The 22,281-nt window shown below is 45.2% G+C and overlaps 1 long non-coding RNA gene across 1 annotated transcript in view; it reads right to left on the reverse strand.

Moving 5' to 3' along the window:
* LOC142830599 (uncharacterized) overlaps positions 1–5,196 on the reverse strand; it is a 64,211-nt gene extending 59,015 nt beyond the window's left edge. Inside the window, exon 1 of the long non-coding RNA XR_012905980.1 lies at positions 5,167–5,196. This is a non-coding gene — a long non-coding RNA (uncharacterized LOC142830599). The remainder of the gene's footprint in view (positions 1–5,166) is intronic.
* Between the last annotated feature and the right edge of the window lie 17,085 nt (positions 5,197–22,281).

The raw sequence follows: 22,281 nt of genomic DNA on the forward strand, positions 1-22,281 counted from the left end.
GATAATCACTACACCATGTTTCCTCCTAAAATTACATTACCATACTTGGCTTGCTTAGGAGTTTCCCTGACCACTAAGACGAGTTTAGCAAAAATAACCCCACCAGGACAGAGCTGGTAATGAAAACCATATTCTGTTTAGAATTATGTAGATTCTAGACTGGCTGGGAAGATATAGATGGGCCAGATTATTTTTACTCAAGATGTCATCCAGCCCTAATGCAGCTCAAGTAATACTACTAACATTTCATGGATAAACTATCAGATCGATTTATTTTTACAACATTTCTCTAAATTTTTATTCTAAAGCTCACAGCTTCCTCATAATTCAACTATCATATGAAGTTCTGATAATTAAGGAAACACCAGATGATTGGAATGAGCAAGAGATACTAGAACTTGATTTCTTTTGTTGAAAGAAATTTCTCTTGGGACTGTTAAGAAAAGATTGAGTCCCATTTCTAAGTTAATCGTCTCAGTAACTTACAAATACTGTACAGCAATTATTTGTTCATATTAGAAACCCTCAAAGCATTCTCACACATTGCTCATTACTTCCCTGCTAATTTATGAACATAATCAATTCCCACAATGGTATCTGCCTTTCTTCCTGAAAACTACTTTTATATCATGAGCTTTTCAGTCAAACGGACTACTGAAAAACAAAAACTAGCAGTCAAGCTTGCTTGGTTTCACCAGTTCTCTCTCAGAACTTTAAGTTGTTCATCAATCCATGCATTTTTATGATTATTTGACAGTAGGAAATATTACAGCCATACATTTCTGACTCCAGATCAGAAACTGTCTTTAGTCTTTTTGCATGTAATATAAGTTATACGAAGAGGAATTTCACTAACATATGTCTAAGATTACTATATTTACATTCACTGCAAAGCTATCTTTACCAACGTAATGTCACATTGCCACCAGAACACAGTTACTTAAGAAAACAAGTATGCGACAGAGTATGACTCCACCAATAATTGCCAGAATACACACATAAACCTGGAATGGAATTAAAACTAGCCACTATATCTGCATTTCTGTTCAGATATCCTGGATTTAGTTTTAATTCATTATATTTCTCACTTCTAGAAGGATTATTATTGATGAGTTGCCTCTAGTTAAACTGTTCATCTATATATATTTCCATACCACAAGCATCTATTCAATCAGAAGCAAGTGCTGAGCTATTTTCCTTATGCAAAAGCTGAATGAAAAGCAAAGATAGCTTCACTCATCTTAATGGGCTGATGACAGAACCCTGGAGGATCTTCTGTTAATTGTTCCAAACTCAGTTAAAGCTATTCGGGAGCTCAATAACAGGACATTCTGTTTCTACTATAGAGCAAACAGTCAGGGTGGCATCTTTGCAGACTATGCTGCCAGAGACAGAGGGCATCTCACTTGTGCTGTATGCTTGGACCAAACATAGGAAAATGCTGGTGGGCAGTCATAGGCAGATCCACATTCAGGCTAATGTTTTCTACTTCTTTCAGATGGCATTTAAGAGAGGTGCCACCTGTGTCCCCTGCTCTTTTAAACCATCCTTTATATAAGCAAGCTAAAACAGTGTTGATATCCCAAGAAATTTAAAATGAATGGATACATTAAATTTAAAGTAAACACGGAATTCTATCTATCCACAATCACATTTATAGACCTGTGTGAAAGTATCACAAAACCACCACAACATGTTTAGGAAGAATAAAATTTGGATCAGTGATTTATTCCATTTGAATAAATAAATAAAATAAGGTGCACGGATGGAACAGAGCAAAAACCAGCAAGTGCTAGAGAGCTGGTATGGCAACGCTGTTTCCTAAGAGCAACATTAAAGATTTCAGTCCTCTCTCAAATTGGTGTTCTGACACCAAGAAAGCAAATTCTCTCTAGACTCAACTTTCTTTGAGTTATACTAACGCAACTCCACTAGACTTCAGTGAACACATGGGACTTTGAACTTCCACAGTCAAAAGTTTATATATAAAGTAAAGATTGTTTACTCAGGCATGTCAAACTGGCATTTGGAGGGCCATATGCAGCCCGATCGAAGTTTTTTGTGACCCGCCAGAACATTTTTATAAAATAAGGACGTGTGGCTTGCTGGCCACTCGGAGCACATGGCCAACTGCCAGCTCACAGCCAGCCGGGGTGCTCTGCACACACGCTCACAACCAGCTGGGCACTCTGTGCTGGGCTCTCCAGTAGGCGCTCACAGCTGACCTCTGTGCTCACGCAACCCCAGGGCCTCAGGCAAGCATCATCAACTCCAGGACTCAGGTATTAGGTTTGGGGGGTGGGAGGGGAGCTGGGAGAGCCTGGCTCTGGGGGGGAGGCATTAGGTTGAGGGGCTGGTTCTGCGGATCATCTGGAAACCCTAGGTGGCCCTGAAAGCTATCAGTTTTCATTGTGCTGCCCTCAGTAGGCTTCAAGTTTGAGATGCCTGATGTTCATGGTTTTATTAGGCATATTTCCACCAGATAATTCACTGAATCCAGGACACACGCTTACACAGAGATTCGTTACTGACAGTTTACTCCTCCACTTCTCGCTATTTTGTAGGGTTATTTTTAAGAGGGAGACATACAGTGTGTCATTCCATAAAGTGACACCTTGTTGCAGATTTGCCATTGATATTTCGTATTGCCTTCTGTTTTATGTCTTCATATAAGGAAAAGAAAGCATTGAAGAAGGGTCATAAAAGGACACTTCTTCCATTTGCTTAAATGTACACACTATGAATATTCCCACTGAAATACTTACACACATGCTGAAGTGTTTGCAGGTTAAGGACCCACATAATATCTCTTCCATTGCATAAGAAAGAGATAGAGCAACATTTTAATTTTTTTAGGTGCCTACCTGTGGGTGTTTATTTGGAAATGCAAGCACTTCTGCTTGTTGTTAATCCTTGTGGTCATTTAGGCTCTAGCCAAAAGGTTGAGTTTTTTTTTTTTTTTTTTTTTTTTTTTTTAAAAGAAGGAGATATAAATTCATTTGGTTTTGGACAGCTGCATGTTCACCACAAACTGCTCCAGTTGTTCTTGTGGTGAAGTGTGTAAATGGAATTGTAACACAATTTCAATTTGTGTGTGTTACTTTAAGTGCAAGTTGCCTTTAAGTGCGAGTTGCTACTAGGAGACAAGTGCTATCCTCTCCAAAGCTCCCACCCTACAGAAAGAGGTAGATAAGGCCATGCCACTCACTGGAAGAGAGTTCAGGATTTGCCACATTAGCTCCTGATCATATTATTGCTTGTCTAATAGTCTGCCTTGAGGCCAATTTCTAGGCAGATGGAATGAATACTGTGGTGCCTATAAACATTTTGCAAGCAAATGAACAGCAGTATTTAAAACATCATTTTCTAGTTAACTTGTATATTAGACTTAAAAGACACCACTCTTTCCCAGTTTGCAAAGTTAGCCTGCTGCATTTGCATACCCCATGTTACATAAATAAATACATTTTCAATTGGACTCTCTCCCCCCTTCTTTTTTCAAAGTTTTGTTTACTTTTTCTACTGTGCTGCTTTCTGTACCTTTCACTAACTTCTCCCATGTGAAAGTGAATGGGGGGAGAGGGGAGAGGAAGAAGGGATTATGTTCAAGTTTGATTTAACTCACAACATTGACGTATGTTTCAAATTGACCATAATAGATTATCACCAGCTGAAATATATCTCCAGTTCCAATTTAAAAAGAAACAAACACACACACACACCCCAGTGTAAACACAGACATACAGGAACTGTTTGGGTTTGACTCATCCTAACCCTCACTCTGTTCTATTTGCTCTTTTGAAATGCACTTAGAAGTTGTTGGCAGATAATGCACATGTCTGCAACAGGCGCGTTCAACCATCAAGGTTCTTCTCTCGGCTCTGATGCCTCATGCATTGTCTCCCCCCCTCTATGATCACTTATACAAACACATTTTGTTCTCAAATCCCACAATCACTAGTACTGTACTTGCTGGGGAAACAGTGAAATAGCAATGGGGTTGTGGGCTAAGACTTAATTCTCAACCCTCCACCTTTATTATCTGAGGCAAAAGATAGGGTCAAGCCATAGGTAGTACTTTCAGTTGAGGGAGGTAGAACTATTCTGCAACAAATGTGCTGATGACAGCATTGATAGGGCCAGGGGCAGATATAGGGCAGGGCGAGCGGGGCGGCCGCCCTGGGCCCCGCGCTTCAAGAAGCCCCGTGCATGCGCCATGTCAAAGGAGGACTCTGCGAAATTGTGCTTCCCTGGGCTCTGCAAAATCCTCATCTGCCCCTGGATAGGGCTGTGAAAGAAAACCCCCTCATTTCTACATTGCTATGCCATGTGGAATCGGTTAGAGTTTTGCAAACCCATGGGCTATCCTCAGCCCACTTGGGGCTTGTACCACTTACAGGCCCACTGAGGAAGAGTTTAATCAAGATATTCATGCCATTCACAGAAAGAAATTATTGAACTGATTCCTTCTCCAAGTATCAACATGGTCTCTGCTTCTTCTTTAGAAGGACAGTTGTCAGAGAAGAGTCCATTTTTCCATCCCTAAATCAATTTCCTGTTAAATCCGCACATTTTACTTCAGAAGCACTTCTGATTCTGTAGAATTTCTCCCTGATCCAAGCTTATAACCCAAACACAAAAAGCTATCATACACAAATACAAGATACATCTAGGACACCATTGGGCCAGTCTTTTAAAAGCTCCCTAATACATATTTTAGGCAACTGATATTGCCATTAAGAAAATACTTCTTGAAAACAACCTTAACAGCTTGATGCAGGACTGCTTATGTTTCCAGAGCTCACAATTACACTAATGTAACTTTTTTATTATTTGCATAATATTATTTGCAGAATTAAGCTCTGATAACGTAAAGGAAGAACACAGACAATCTAGAAAGCAGGACCAATGAAACAAGCAAGTGACACAAACTGGTTTTCATGGAAAAAAATGAAAATCTTCGATAAAATCCATATTTATTTTAATCCTTTCCAATTCTTCTGAGCAACGATTGCTTTGAGACACTAGCCAGTCTTTTTTAAACAGCCAAGCAAAGAGTGCCTCAGAACACTAACCAGATATTTTACTTGCATAGTTAGCACACATACAACAAAATCACCTAAAACAATAGGCTAATTTCAACAGAAAGCTTAAGCCTATACCTACCTGAACCCAGGAGGCTTTTATAAGGCTTTTCCCCTCATAGCTTTGCCTGCATTACTTTCTTTCTTGAACAAAGACCAACCTTATAGATCCTCTGATGAGGATAATGAAACCCACCTGTTCCAGCTAACTGGGTCAGAAACACAGCTGCCTTCCCTCTGCCCAAACAAGTTAGAAGGTGAGAAGAGCAATTGCTGTTTCATGACCACTGTCAGCGTTCAGGACCTTTTCTACAGCTACTTGTTTATTTCATAGGGAAGAAACTTAGAGCCCAAGAGAATTCTCCCAAAGGGGCTTGTAAATTCCATCATAACCAGCTGCAGTGAGTTTAAGTAAAACAAAAATATTAAACTTTATATTGAAGTCAAAACAAGTATATTTGGTCATTGTTTTTCTAATATACCAATTTTACCTTCCCAGAGGTGTGTAGGGGGAGTTGATAAAAGAGTCTTTTTGGACTAAGCTAGAAATATGGGGTTTGTTGACAAATAACTGAATGTATGCAAATTCCTCCACTAAAATTAAACCAGAGCAATACATAGTAAAATACACACCTAACCAAAAGTTTAAAACAATTGTTATTTCCCCCTCCTCCTCTAAAGATACTCTAAGTAAATTGCTGCTGCAAAAGTGTCTTGCAGCAATAAAACTACTAGCTCTTAATATGTCCTCTGACTTGATACATTTCAGCAGCTTTTCTCATCTGTTGCTGGAGAAACAATAAAAGAAATTAAAATATCAGTATTGTTAGGATGGGCAACAAATTACAAATATGGTAGCGGCTCAGAAAGGCTACGTCTACATTGGCATGATCTTGAGCAAATACTCTTTAATGGGAGAGTTCTTGCATTAAAATATTTGCGCAAGAGAGCGTCTACACTGGCATGTGCCTTTGCGCAAGAGCATCCATGCCAGTGTAGATGCTTTCTTGAGCAAGAAAGCTCCAGTGGTCATTTTAACCAAAAGGCTTTCTTGCGCAAGAAATTCATGTTGTGTTGCCTGTCTACACTGGCCTCTTGCGCAAGAACAGTTGCACCAGAGGGCTTATTCCTGAGCAGGAGCATCATAGTTCTTGCACAAGAAGCACTGATTTCACACATTAAAATGTCAATGTCCTTTCACAAGAACTCCCCGCCAGTGTAGACAGTGTACAAGATCGTGCCAATGTAGACACAGCCAAAGAGTCCCTGTTTGCATGGGAGCAATGATACTCTGGCATTTACTGAGATTCTATGCCATCTTTGTGAACTATATTTTGAGAAGCCTGGGCAGATTCAGGCTGGTCTGAGTTTTCATATGCAGTTCATAGACGTGCTGTGTCTCCTCTCCTGAGAGAGTGCTCAACTCCTGAACATTTGCTAAAATATGAAGTTGGCTGTTCTCTGCCAGGCTAGGATATGGCAACCACTGACTACATAGTCCTGTTTGCCAGGACAGATATGAGCCAAATAGAAACCCTCAATGAGGAACATGTGTTTTAAGAGCATTAATTCATGCAGGGGTTTCTTCCCCAGGCATGTAGCATCTGGCTCAACAAAATGTCCTTCTGATGAATGAGTACATTAGACCCTTAACTGCACATACTGAGTTGGCTGTGCTTTGACATGCCTGAAGCAGGAGCAGTTGGTTAGGTGTGTGAAACACCTTGGTGACCTTTTGAAAATTCCAGCTTTAGTACTCCAGCTTTTGCTCATATCTGTCTGACGATGCTCAACAGGCCCTTTCTGAAAATTCCTGGAGTGGGCAAAAGAACAAGTAACTTATCCATGGAACCTTTTGAAAAAGTTGGATCTTGAGATTTAAGTACCAGAAAGTTAATTTAAAGTTGTGAATGGCATTCTTCCTTTACTAGTTCTCTCAACTTTCAGCAGATATGTAAAACAGATATGCCACTATGTTTCTTTCTTAAATTGACATATAAACAAAGGGATTTCTTTGTACAATGAGTTGATAAATGTTTGTAAAGAGTTTGGGGCTCTATGAAGACAGAAAAGATGCACCTGCTAGCATCAGGTCTAAAGTTACGATCACAAAACCTTGCAAAAGGTTGAGAAGCCTCAGCTCCTACTACCTTACACAGAAGGAAATCAAGTTGCTCTTAATGTTAACTATTAAAATATAAATGATTTTCTTTTTCTGGAAGCTCTGTCCTATGTTTTTTTTTAAGTAAATTTAAGAAGTTTTCAAGCACTGAAAATAATTCAAAGGGGTTCTGCTTTTAATACTCAGCATCTGCCCAGAAATATATCAATTATATGATCACAAACAGCTGTTGCATTAGACTTTAATCAGCCATGATTTTCAAAAGGAAAGAAGAATGTTGGAACAGATGATGGAAAGTTATTGCATAGAATGACTTACTTACGAATTCCAAATTCCAATGTTAAGGAGACAAAACGTTATTAAGCATTGTAAAAGTTTCTCATGTGTAAAGTATTTTTTTTAATAAAAAGCATAAATCATCCTGTATGTATAGAGGCAGAATTCACTGGACACACCCACTAAAATATTCAGAGTGATGTGTTTAATGTGATATAGTAAAATGCTGCCTGTATGCATTGTTTTGTGTCAGATATAGAGGACATGTATCACCACTATAACAAATTGCAAAGAACAAAGCTGTTGGTTAATAGAGATAAATTATTTCCACAGTATACATAAACTCAACTAATGGGAGTTATAAACCTATGCTGATGGATGAATTTCATTTCTTAATCTTCTTTGGATCTTATTTAATAATGCTAAATAAGGATCAAATGCAGCTCTCTATTTCATTGCGGTAAATCTGGAGTAACCCCACGGAAGACAGATTCTTTCCAATTTTACACTTGGGTTGCTGAAAAGAGCATAGGGGCCTATTTGACTGATCCTTATTCGTTTTCTTAAAATGGCATTTTCTTTAAGATAGCAGCATGACAACTCTGTCACTCATCTTTCATAAGAACATAAAATGGGGGAAAAGAATACTTGTAATGAAACTACTCCCATCATCTAAGGGACAAGGTGTTAAAGAGCCAATTAATGTACCTCTGGCTGATTTCATCCTAGTCTGGGGCGAACCTAGAGAAGAATTACGAGGCACCTGTGCCTTAGAAAGCCTTCTTGGAAATCCTAGAAGATATACAGGCTTGCTTCCATCCACTTCCATCTACCCCTGCCTTCCAGAGGGGACCACTGGACCTACATTCCAAGTAAATCTAGGGGACAACTAATGACAAGCAGCTTCAGGGTTGTATTTTTTTTCCCTAAGGAAACAGACTTCTCCTGTGTACAGAATCCCACAGAAAGCAAGTCAGCTCAAGAAGGATGGGGAAATAGCTCAGCAGAGAGAGAGTCGGAGGAGCCAGATGTCTAAGAACTTCAGGGAGGTTATGTTAAGTACAAGCTATGGAGCAGCAGCCCAGAGAAATAACCAGCATATCTGATGAAGCAGACCCAACTGCCTAACACAGTTGGATTGGTACCCAGCATAGAAGTTTGGCTTGGGTTCCCCAACAAACCCTGAAGAAGAGGCATGAAAACCTAGTGATGGGCTAAGGAGTATGAATGCCGGGGGCAGCTCCATCCTCCCAGTATGGGAACCGAGCTTTCAAATATGTGGGTGTGCAAGATTTAACAATGCCCCTTAAGTGTGTTTTATCTAGCTTATCCTCTCAGGGGAAATAAATATATATAAAGACAGACTGGGTTTAAATGTCATCTATGGCAGCTTGTAGGTGCTTCATTTACTTACAGAAAATCAATAGATTTTTTTTTTTTTTTAAAAAAGCTAACCCAATAAACCATCAAGCTAATAATAACAAATATAAATTTCTGGTGGTAAATTAATGGTTAAACAATACGAAGTGCTATTTTCTTTAAATCAGAGAATGTACTAATTTACATTTTAAATTAGCCATTTAAAACGTATTTACTGAAATTTAATCTCTTAAGTTTATTCTTTCTTTTATTAAGAACAGGCATTTATTTTTCTAATTATTTTGGCATTTATGTTTACCAATCACAATCACATATGTGACTTGCTAACATTTGGCTCCATCATTATTGTTAGTACCAGACTTGGAACCACCTTTATTTTCATATACAATTTTATTTTATGGATATAATTAAAAATGTAATTTGAGAATAACAGACCTTCATCTGCACACTGTCTAAAGTTGTACGTTTAGCTAATATTTTTGTTTTCTAGCCTGCACTGCAAGCTGAATTTACATTCTTGAAGGATACTATTATTTGATTATACCCCTTTAAATACTAAATGACAAAGAACAACTTGGTAGTCAACGTACTAATGATAATTACTCAAGCCAGGACAGGTTAGGCATTTTCAAACACATTCCTCAACAAATTAAATTTAAGGATAAGAGAAATAAAATTGTGAAATAAACAAACCACTCAAAAAAGTAACAACAGTACCTTAATCTTTAATGACCTTTGAAAGAATAAAATTATTTGTGTGTTTTGAGCATTTTGACAGGAAGTACCAAGTAGCAATAATAATGTAAGTATAAGAGAGAGTGGGTGTATACTGAGGGGAAGAGTGTGCAGAAGGCTGTGCATGCCTGTCAGTCCCCAGCCTGTAATAATGCTTGGGATTTTTCCACCCCAAGTGCAGGACTCTGTACTTGTTCTTGTTGACCTTCATCAGATTTCTTTTGGCTCTATCCCCCAATTTCACTAGGTCACTCTGGACCCTATCCCTACCCTCCAGTGTATCTACCTCTCCCTGGGTATGTCTACACTACAACGTTAATTCAAACTAACTTAGTTCGAATTAGTTAATTCGAACTAAGCTAATTCGAACTAACGGATCCAGACTAAAAAAACTAGTTCGAATTAATGTTTTGCTAATTCGAACTAGCATGTCCACATTAAGTGGACCCTGAACCGGGCTTAAGGATGGCCGGAAGGGCATCAGAGGAGGACTTAGAACGTGGAGATGCTGTCTCAGGCTAGCCGAGGGCTGTGTTTAAAGGGTCCTGACCCCCACCCCGGACAGACAGTTCTCAGGGGTGCCCCGCTTGCAAAGCAGTCCTGGCTTGGAGTGCCCATAGTACCCACACTGGGCACATCACAGCACTCGGCCATCAGCCCGGCTACACTTGCCGCAGGCTGCCATCTGAGGAGAGGGGGCAATTGGGGGGCTGCAGGAGAGCTTCCACCCCCAGAAGCCCGCAGAGCCAGCCCAGTCCTCCCCATCGGGGGCTCGTACCCCATTCCTCCCTCACCTCCTTCCATTTACCCTTCCCTAGCCCCTCTTCTTGATGTACAAAATAAAGGACAATTGTGTTCAAAAATAGAATCTGTCTTTATTGAACAAAACTGGGAGAGGGGAAGAGAGAGGCTAGGAGAGGGGAGGGCAACTAAAATGATCAGGGGTTGGGAACAGGTCCCGTATGAAGAGAGGCTAAAGAGACTGGGACTTTTCAGCTTAGAAAAGAGGAGACGGAGGGGGGACAGGATAGAGGTCTCTAAAAGCAGGAGTTGGGTGGAGAGGGTGCATACAGAAAAGTTCTTCATTAGTTCCCATAATAGAAGGACTAGAGGACACCAAAGGAAAGGAATGGGTAGCAGGCTTCAAATTAGTAACAGAAAGTTGTTCTTCACAAAGCAAAGAGTCAACCTGTGGAACTCCTTGCTGCAGGAGGCTGTGAAGGCTACAACTAGAACAGAGTTTAAAGGGAAATGAGATCAAGTCATGGAGGTTGGGTCCATGGAGTGGTATCAGCCAGGCAGTAGGAGTGATGTCCCTGCCCAAGGTTTGTGGAAGGCTGGAGAGGGATGGCCCGAGACAAATGGCTTGGTCATTGTCTTTGGTCCATCCCCTCCAGGGTCCCTAGGGTTGGCCGCTGTCGGCAGACAGGCTACTGGGCTAGATGGACCTTTGGTCTGACCCAGGACGGCCATTGTAAGCTCAGGGCTCAGGGTCGGGGGTCTCAGTGGACCCCCTTGATTCTCTTGCACACCTGCTCCTGGGTGGCCAGGCTGGCAGCTCTCCTGCCCTAGCCGGCCACTTTCCTGTGCCTAGTGCGGAAATTGTGGACGTGGTCCATGATGTCTACACTAGCCCAGGCGGCTGCCCGCCTCTTGCAGTCCCGGGCAAGCTCCCGGGAGCCGCCAGCCTGGTCCCGGGAAGAGGGGGAGGGCTGGGGGGCATCGGGTGGGTGGCTCGATCTGTGCCAGGTGCAGGGTCTGCTGGCTAAGTGCTGGCAGGCTTGCACCTGGCACGGGCACCATAGCCAGCCCGTGCCCCTTTAAGGGGTCCGGGGCCGGGAGGGGGACAGAAGAGTTTCCCTGGTGTTGGCCAGAGTGGCCACCAGGGAAACCTGGGGATAGCTAGCCTCCCACTAGTTTGAATTAAGGGGCTACACACCCCTTAATTCGAACTAGGTAGTTCAAACTAGGCTTAATCCTCGTAAAATGAGGTTTTCCTAGTTCGAACTAAGCGCTCCGCTAGTTCGAATTAAGTTCGAATTAGCGGAGCGCTAGTGTAGCGCCTATTAAAGTTAATTCGAACTAATGTCTGTTAGTTCGAATTAACTTTGTAGTGTAGACATACCCCCTGAGAGCAATGATTGCTGTCTGGGCACCCAACTTAAGTGGGGTGGGAACTATAGCCTCCACAAGACTCCCCCCACCCTCAGTGTTGCTCCTTCTGGAAGCTCTCCTGTGTTATGTTAAAATTTCCATATGCTCTCCTCTAATCCAGAAGTTAAAGGTGCCACAGATCTCCCAACTGAGGAAGTGAGAAATATTCTAATTTAAATAAATATCTTTCAAATATTTTGCTACAATAGGCCTCTGTTATCCATGCTCTCCTATGTCTCTGCTTTCTATTCTAACAGATCTTTGGTCATTATCCCAAGAGGAAGAGAGAAGTGGAAATGAAATGAGGAAAATACTTTTACATCTTCCTATGTTGCTGTAAGATAGCTTAAGGGCAAGTTAGTACTAATGGAAGAACAAGCAATTTTTCTGTAGGGTGAGCTGTATAGAATCTGGGAAGGTGAAAAGCATGTCAACCTTATTGTTTTCATTACACTGAAAGACTGAACATTTGATGCAAACAGAGAAAAAAACCAACAGGGATGTAAGGCAGGGGTAGGGAACCTAAGGTCTAGGACTTGAGGTTCCCCCAGCATTGGAAAGTCCACGCCAGTGAGAAATGTGCTTTTGTTTTGTTGTTGGGCTTTTGTTTCTCACCCGTATGCAGCCCCTGACTGATTTTTCCATGGTCAGTGGCCATGACCCAAAACAGGTTCCCCACCCCTGGACTAAGAAAACCATGCATATAGTACCTATATATTTTTATAATAAACATACTATAAAGGAAACCAAGTTAAGAGTCTTCCACCTATCGTAAGTAAACCAACGAAATAACGAATGGAAACGAAATGTCATTCAGATGCCATTTTGAAGCACATTATTTTCCATATTTGGATATACCACATTATCAAAACCCAACAGACATGGATACTCATGATACATTGTTTTGTTTGTGGGCCTAGTGTAATATTAATTCAGGTTGCTCTTATCAACAAATTATTAAAATCATAGGCGAGTAAAAAGTTGTAAAGTCAAGCACGCAAGGAAATGCTGCAAGTGAAACTTTAATTGGGGCCTCTTGTTATAAGTATTATGAGGTAATCTTAAATAATATGCAGAAGCAGAGCTGTCCCACCTGCTGGATGGTTTGGGGTGGTTGCCCCAGGCTCCACTCTTTGGGAGACCCCACAGTTATGGGGGCTGGCAGTTACGGGGCTGGCAGTTATGGAAATAGCCCTGCTCCACTCCACCTCATAAACTTGGGAGAGGAGAGGTTTGGAGTTTTTGAGGAAGGGGTAGTGTGGTATTAGAGGAGGGTCAGGAAGAGGTCAGGAAGAGGTGGGGCTTATGAGGCAGCGGTGGTGTAAGGCAGGATGGAGAAAACAGGAATGGGAAAAGGTGGGTGGGGGCAAGAATTGGGGTGAAGAGGGAGGTCTCTCAGGCCCTGTAATCCACTCGGGACAGAAGTACCCACCTTGAATTGTTCAGGATAAGGACTTTATCCAGCATCACCTAAAAGCTGGGCAGCAGAGTCAAAGATAGAATCTCAATTGCTAGGGCGGTATTCAACTGACTTACCCATGAGTGACGCCCTTGACTCATTCACTACTGATCTTGCAAGTTCTGCAAATGAAGCAAGGATCTAACAGGCAGACTCCACTACACAACTTAAATTCTTCCCCTTATCTTGTGGAAGTAGCATTTAGTTATGTAAATAGAACTGGTATCGTAATGCATAGCCAGGGGAGGCCAGAATTCAGCTTGCGTGGACAATGTTCATTCTGGCATTCCCTAACATTAGAGCACTCCACTTTTCAACCTTTTAATCCTTGACTTTTCATGGTTCAGGGTTTTTATGACCATAAAGTTAGACAAAATTTTTTGTTGTTAGCAATTTTCCTAAGATTTCTTGTGTGCCATGTAAATAATAAAGCACTGACACTTTTGTTATTGTCAGCCGGTATTATTACCATTACTATCTTTTTGAAGTTCCATATTTCACCATTCAGAGCCATATTGGTCAATACAGTGAAAGTAATTAAATACTCTAAAAATAAGTTGTATGTATAGTGCAGCTTCCAAATGACATATTTTTAGTAGTATAACAAATCTGGGTCATAACTCATAACCCTAATTTCCCACTCTCCCTCCAAATTGCATATTCTGAACCCCCCCCCCCCCCCCCCCCCCCACTTTGCAAGGCCTATAAACAATATATTGGAAAAAGAGCTGGAACTGTCTTATTTTCAGGTAACCTTTTCTGAGGAAAATAATAATTATACTCTCTTTTTCAAAGGTAAGTTACCCACAAACAAACCCAAATGAACCAAGCAGCTCATCCTCATCCAATCTAAATTTATTACTGCTTCTGTGTTCCTGCTTTGTAATATCATCTTCTGAGGTAAATTAGTTATCAAAAGCAACCATTGCCATGACATCCATCATACTAGTGGCTCTCCCTTCCTTCCCCTAAAAAGGTGTGAAAATTAAGTGAGGGGAAGGAATGCTTCATCATGTCACAAAGGTGCTGGTGAAACACTGAAGTACAGACCCCATGAAACAAATATTTCTGACACAACCTGAATGATTGTCTCCCAATATACCTGCTGTCATACACACTGCAAACCTTGTTCTCTTGCAAACAATAGCTGTTATAGTGTTCTTGATGTCTGTTTTTCTCAGAAAATTAACTTTTTTGGTCTCAACTGTCTGTAAACGTAAGATTCACTCAAGTCCAGGCTTAAAACATGTCAACTGGCAACACAGATGAGGGTTTGTTTGTTTGTTTGTTTGTTTGTTTGTTTAAAATTATGGCATTCATTTTTAGAGTGTAAACAATAAGGCTATGTCTACACTACAGCGCTAACTAACTTAGTTCGAATTAGTTAATTCAAACTAAGCTAATTCGAATTAGCGCAGCTAGACTTAAAAACTAGTTCGAATTAGCGTTTTGCTAATTCGAACTAGCACATCCACACTGATTGGCCGCAGGGGCGTATTTAAGGGCGGCTGAAACCAGTTCTGGCAGGGCATCAGGTCAGTAGTTGCTTTGTGTGGCTGCTGTCTGAAGCTATCTGAGGCTCGTGCTTAAAGGGACCCCCCCTGGACAGCCGGTTCTCAGCTTTTCCGCTTGCTTGCCAACCTCGCCGAGGGACAGCAAAGCGTTTTTCTCTGCGCCCGTCTGTGTCAGTGCTTCCCTTCAGGGACGCCGCCGCAGGTGGCAACATGGAGCCAGAGCTCGCCCTGCAGTTTCTGGTGCAGTTTGTGGACTTGCTGCTGCAAGCCTGCCTGCCAGCAATGGTTGGAGGCTGCCTGGCACCATCTGGTGCACGTCAGCCCCCTGCCTCTCCGCCTGGCCTCCCTGGGGGCCGTGGAGGAGCCACAGCAGCGCCCGGATGCCAGCGTGAGCTGCCGCATCTGGTGTCTGGACACCAGCACCAACTGCTGGGACCGCATCGTCCTGGAGAGCGGGGGAGACAGGCAGTGGACCCAGAACTTCAGGATGAAGAGGGACACCTTCCTGGAGCTCTGCAAGTGGCTCGCCCCTGCTCTGCGGAGAAAGGACACTCGCATGAGGCCCACCACCCTCCCCCAGAAGCGTGTGGCCATCGCCCTCTGGAAGCTCTCCACGCAGGACAGCTACCAATCCACCGGGAACCAGTTCGGCATGGGGAGATCCACTGTCGGAGCAGTGCTCATGCAGGTATGGCACTCGCTGGATACTGGGCCGGGGGGGAAGGGGAGTTGCAAGGAGGGGTGGGCCGCCTCAGGGAAAATGGAGGGAGTGGGGGGGAGGAGGTGAAAGTACCCCGCACTGGAGGGGTCGGTCTGTCCCGGCCGTACTACACGCTGCCCGGGAGGGGTTGCTTCCGGGAGTGGGGCGCGGGGCACTGCCAGGGCACGAACACTCCTAGCCACCCAGGCGCCCCAGTGATTTGCGCTTTGCTGTGTCTCTCTACAGGTGGTCAAGGCCATCAATCAGGTGCTGCACCAAAGGGTGGTCTGCCTCGCCGACCCTGACACCATCATCCGGATGTTCGGCGCCCTCGGCTTCCCCAACTGCGGGGGAGCCATCGACGGGACGCACATCCCCATCTGTGCCCCGGAACACCAGGCCTCCCAATACGTGAACCACAAGGGGTACTTCTCCATGCTCCTGCAGGCCGTGTGTGACCACCGGGGACAGTTCACGGACATTAATGTGGGCTGGTCCGGCAAGGCACACAAGGCCAGGGTGTACCGGAACTCCTCCGTGTGCCAGAGACTGCAGGCCAGGACCTTCTTCCCTGACCGCCAAATCAGGGTCTGGGATGTGAACATGCCCGTGTGCCTGGTGGGGGATGCGGCCTACCCCCTAAGGCCCTGGCTGATGAAGCCCTACACGGGGCACCTCAATCCATCCCGCCAGGCCTTCAATGCCAGGCTGACCAGGGCCCGCATCATCATTGAGGGGTCCTTCGGGCGACTGAAAGCCCGATTTAGATGCCTCCTCCTCCGCCTCGACCTCGCAGAGCACAATATCCCTCCCGTGGTGGCAACATATTGTGTGCTGCACAATTTGTGCGAAAGCAAGGGGGAGGCTTTCCTGCCAGTCTGAATTGCTGAGGCTGAGCGCATGGCTGGACACTACGCTCAGCCCCACACCGCCGCAGTCCGGGAAGCCCAGCGGGGGGCCGTCCGGATCTGGGAAGCCCTGCGGGAGAGCTTCCATGTGGAGTAGGAGGACTGAACTCTCCCTGCATGCCCCACTGGGGCCTTCTTCCACCCTACCCCCCTTCCCCTCCCTAACCCCACTTCCTAATGTCAAATAAAGACACCTTTTTTGCCAAAAAAATTCTCTTTTTATTTTACATAACTGGGGTGGGGGGGGGGGGAATGAAGGTGGGAGAGGGGAGGGGGAAAACTGGGAGGAGGGAGCTGGAAGGGGAGGAAAGGGAGAAAGGGAAGGGAAAGCTCAGGGTTGGGGGTCTGGCTGGCTCTCCTGTCTCGCAGCACTGCAGGTACGGGACCATTGGGGGGGAATAGGTGTGGAGGGTGGGGCAGGAGGGACGGGGGTGTGGAGGAAGTGGGAGGGGGGGCAGGGGCAGGAGGAGCAGGGGCAGTAGGAGAAGGGGGAGCAGGGGTGGGAGGAGGAGTGAGAGCTGGGGTAGCCGCAGGAGCCGGAGCAGGAGGAGGCAGGAACCTGTCCACCATGGTCTGGAGGTGGCCTCTGAGGGCACGGCCCTGCTCCTCCAGCGCCTCCAAGCTCCGCTGGCGCAGCCGAAGGTCCTCCCGGACCTAGTGGTCCTGGGTGCAGAGCTGGTGATCCAGGAACCGCAGGTGCTGCAGCAAGTACTCCTCCTTGTTCCTGGCACACCTGCTGGCCCGGGTGCAGGTGGCTGTTGCAGGCGGGGTGGTGCGCCCTGCAGTCCCAGGTGCTGCAGCTGTGGTGAAACAAGAGCAGTGGTCAATTCTCCCTGGGGACAAGGTGGGTGAAACCCAGCCCTGCTCTGCAAGGCCAGGGCCCCTACATGACACCCAGCTGCTGCTCTATGGTGGGCAAGGCCCAGGCACACAGTCCCTGGGTCCCTCTCCTCCTACCCCCCCATACACATAAGGGGAGCATGATGGTACTCACATGTGGAGGCCTCCCCGGCCTCAGACGACGCAGGCGTTGTGCTCTATGGGGTGCCTAGGGGTCCTGGGTCCTGGGCAGGCTCCCGGCAGGCTCCTGGCTCTCGGTGTCCTCCTGCTCTTCCTCCTCCATGTCTGGGACGGGTCGCTCTGCCCTGGGGTCGATCACCACCCGGGGGGCATGGACAGCGTGAGCCCCCAGGATACGGTCCAGGGCCTCAAAGTGGGGGCAGGCCTCCGGGTCAGCCCCTGGCTGGCAGGCCCGGGAGTAAGACTGCCGCAGGTCCTTAATTTTACAGCGGACCTGCTCCCAGCTCCACTGGTGGCCTCTGGCAGCCAGGCTGGCAGCCATGCGGCTGTAGACGGCCGTGTTCCTGTGGCTAGTGTGGAGATCGTGAACGTTGGAGGCTTCCCCCCAAACCTGGATGAGGTCCATGATCTCCACACTTGACCAAGTGGGCGCCCGCCTCTTGCGGCACCAGGCAGGCTCCTGTGAGCTGCCAGACTGGTCCCGGGAAGAGGGGGAGGTCTGGGGGGCAGTGGGTGGCTGGATCATCAGGTGGCAGGTGCTGGTTGGGTGCTGGCAGGCTTGCAACTGGCACAAACACTGTAGCCAGACCGTGGCCCTTTAAGGGCTCCGGGGCCAGGAGGGGGGCAGACAAGTTTCCCTGGTGTTGGCCAGAGTGGCCACCAGGGCAAGCTGGGAAGGGCTAGCTTCCCACTAGTTCGAATTAAGTGGCTACACATCCCTTAATTCGAACTAGTTAATTCGAACTAGGTGTTAGTCCTCGTGGAATGAGGTTTACCTAGTTCGAATTAAGCGCTCCGCTAGTTCGAATTAAGTGAGTGAATTAAGTTCGAACTAGCGGTTCGCATGTGTAGCGCCTATGGGTATGCCTACACTACCCCGCTAGTTCGAACTAGCGGGGTAATGTATGCATACCGAACGTGCAAATGAAGCCCGGGATTTGAATTTCCCGGGCTTCATTTGCACAAGCGGGGAGCCGCCATTTTTAAATCCCCACTGGTTCGAACCCCGTGTAGCGCTGCTACACGGGGCTCGAACTAGGTAGTTCGGACTAGGTTTCTATTCCGAACTACCGGTACACCTCGTGGAAGGATCTACTGGCATGGGTCAGGGAAATTGCCGGTTAATTGAATGTGCTGGATAACAAAGCATACTGCTCTGCCCCCGCCTCCACCCGCTGCTCCCAGCAGCTCAAAGCAGGCTGAGGAGGAAAGGGGCACCTGCTAATGAGGTCAGCCCACAGTCCTGGCTTTCAGAAGCCCTGCAATGGCCAGCCTCATAGGCAGGAATAAGGCACACAAATCTGAAGACGTGAAGGTTTTGCAGCGGGGGGCAATGCAGGTTAACAAAATTTTCTGGTTAGAGTGCCAGATAACAAAGCTTGCACTGTACTTGCATCTGCCTCTCCGACTTGGGATTTTTGGTGGTCCAGAATGGATCCAATGGACTATAGCATTCTAGAGTGCATGTACCATCACATTGTATGTTTGAAGCTAATATATTAAAGACCTCAAGTAGTGGGCAGATGCCTGCCCACCACACTCTCCTACTGGTTTTGCACGCAAGATGGTTCATGAACTCCACAGCTATTTAAAGTGTGGCTAAAATGCCACTACACAAACAAATGGCTGTTACGTTTTTGTTGTTTAAACTGGCCCACCCATTTCCCAGATACATGTCCAGCAGCAGAACACCTGCCCGCGTTTCTTGTTAACCCATTTCACTAAACTGAAGACACATCCTGTTCTTGCATCTGCGCTGTATTACTCATGCTGCCTTATGCTGGCCCTGCATATGTGGTCTTTGCCCCCAAACCACTTGACAGGAGCCTCATCTGCAAAAACGACAGCTTTTTGGAGCAGTTGTCATCACATGGTTGCTCAGTCTGTTTGTTATGTCTCTGAGCCAAGAGATGTCAAACAGTAGGGTAAAGGTGCCTATTAAAGATCCAACTCTTGCCAAAGAAACCTGAATAAACGGTATATAAATATTATTTCCCTTTTTCTATTTATCTTACATTTTTAAGTTATAATCGTTTAATTTATCATACTTGCTTTACTGCAGTTATTTACTTTGGACCCTGTTGTATTTGATGATTTTTGAGCAAAGAAGTGGCTAATTCAATACGCCGGTTGAGAGGAGGAAAAATTCAGCAGTGGGGATGAAACTGATTTACTTATATTTTTAGCTACAAGTTAAAGCTTGAGGTTGAGCAATTGAAATGTGAGGTGCAATTTTTTTAAAAACGGCGACATATAAGGGACCCCAAGCAAGAGAAAAAATTCTATAGCTACAGGGGCCTATGCACACACTGGATATTTTATTTCCTAAAAAAATATGAAGGAAATGCTCATGAGTCGTGCCACCCTGGAAATCCTGGGAAGCTATATATACACACATACACACACACAACATGAGCAGTACGAGTATAAGCTTTCTCCCCATGCTCATATGTCTCCTACAACAACCACCTTGTCCTGGAAAGACCACACACCCATTCAGTCCTCTGTAAGGAAGGATGGCATTTGTGCTGTAGTCCAGTGCTGAGAAGCTCAATGTTTATGAAGAGCAGCGCAGAGGAAGTCAGTTGTACTGTACACATTTTACTTACAGAACCCAGGAACTATGCTATTTACACTTGAGCACCATCTACTGGCATCGGGTCTTAACTATATGCATGCACCACTGTCTCTTAAACAAAGCGCTGCCGTGACAGATTTTCCCTTTTTGAACTGGACTGATGCCACCAAATTCATTTTGCACACATCAAAGAGTCATCGGATACTCTTTCCACTCTTCTTATGTTTGATTGTAACTCATGCTATTGTACTGAGGGCTCTATATCCCAGATACTTAAATATAAACCAGAACATACTATCATTTGAACATGCGCTGAGGAGGTGGAGGAGCTGTGTTGCCTGAAAAAGTGAGTTAAAGGAATCTCTGGTTCCTTGTCTAGATGACAATGGAGAAGAAAGAGTAGTATGGGGAATCTCTTAGCTCCTCCTCCTCCTCTCAAAAAACAATTAACCCACCCCACCAATGTGCATGTACATGTAACCCAGAGACCTACTGGCTATGGTGTTCTCACCCTCCTAGTGTGCGCCAGCTGCCTTTTAGTTCACATGATACAGGCACATGCACTATGCTCCAGACGTCCCAGATTTGATGCCACCTGTCGGCGTTACATACACACACTCCCTGTCCTTCTACTTCTTCTCAAGCTGGTCTTCATTAGGTCTGAAGCCACCTGAGGGGGGAAGACTGGTTCAAGCTGTCAAACTGCTGACTGCCCGTTTTCTATGGAAAGATAGGTATTTCTCCCTTGGTTGTAGGAGGCAGAGAGGGGAAAGAGATAGAAAATGGCATCACCGGTTCTCTCCCCCCCATAGGAGGCTTTGCCACTGGCTTTCTGAACCTAACTATAATGCAAGAAAATGTTCATTCTCCTGTGAGTGCCTTTTCCCTTCCTGGTCAGCCATACATAGGGAATGGGGGTGCTGAAAGGATAGAGAAAATGGCTGCAGCAGGACACAGTGGCAGGCAGCCCCATATTCTGCATCTGTACAAAAACATACACCATTTTTGATTGGCTATATGCCTCTTTGGGGAGAAGGGCACCTTTTAATTACATGTATTTCCATATCCCGTCAAATTAGATAATCAATGCCACATCATAACATGGCTTCAGTGCAGCACATCATCGTAAAATACACATAACCACTGGACATGATGATCTCCCACTCTGTTTTGATATACTTTAACCATCGAGGCTGAATTGGTAGCTACCCTATCCTAGGTTCACAGGAGCAGTGCTATCTGCTCAGCTTGAGACCGTGTTTTGGAGGAGCCCTGTTTGATATGCCAGACCCACAAGGGGTTCCACTGTTCCGTCAGGGTACACCAGGTAGGCTCACCACTTTCTGGCTTCTGAACTTCCATGGTCTCTATTCAGTGAGTCCAGATGAGATAGACTCCTGGTGGAGACTTACACACTCTTCAGCATTTAGTGCCCCTCCCCAAGTATTTACAGAGAGACTCAGGCAATGTTTTGAAGAGAGCGTGGTTTAATAGTCAACTGGAACAGAGCACGGGCAGGCCCTTTCTCTATGCAAACAGAAGAATATTAAGCATAGTCCATTCTGATCAGCCCACAGCACCAGCCAAGATGTAGTCAATCCCACCTTCAAACTCTGCCTCTCTCAGACTTCCTCTCTCAGTCAGTTCCAATGAGCAAAAGCATAGACTCCTCCCAGAAGCCAACCCTTTATTCCCTCACCTCACACCGATGGGCCTTTCCTTCTAAAGGCCTGGGGCAGGAAGAATTGTTTGTTTGAAGACTGATTGGTCTAACCAACAATCCTTCCCTGACTGCCCTACTAGGCAGTGATAAAATTTATGGGGAAGCTTAGGCATACCTGGGACTCAAATATTACAGAAAATTCCTTATTTCTTCCCACAGAGGCCTCCTTAGCTTCAAGCTAGTAAATCTGGGCATGTCTAGACTACATGGCTCCGTTGACAGAGCCATGTAGATTAGGGTTGTAGGCAAAGGGAAATGAAGTGGCGATTTAAATAATCACCGCTTCATTTAAATTAAAATGGCTGCCGCGCTGTACCAATCAGCTGTTTGGCGGCACAGCGCTATAGTCTGGACACTCCGCAGTCAGCATCAAAGGCATTTGTCGACCTCCCTGTTATGCCTCGTGGGATGAGATTTACTGGGGAGGTTGACAAAAGCCTTTGATGTCGACCACGGACATCGCCGCTTCATTTCCCTTTGCTGAGTAAACAAATCTACATGCCTCTGTCGACAGAGCCATGTAGTCTAGACGTGCCCTAAGTGTAGAGTCAGTGACCTCGTAAAGTTCTTCATCTAACAAACAGCAAGTAGTGATATGACAGCTTTGTTTTCTGACATGAGACCAGGA

This window comes from Pelodiscus sinensis, chromosome 9, assembly GCF_049634645.1.
Source record: "Pelodiscus sinensis isolate JC-2024 chromosome 9, ASM4963464v1, whole genome shotgun sequence".
NCBI classification, from domain to species: domain Eukaryota; kingdom Metazoa; phylum Chordata; order Testudines; family Trionychidae; genus Pelodiscus; species Pelodiscus sinensis.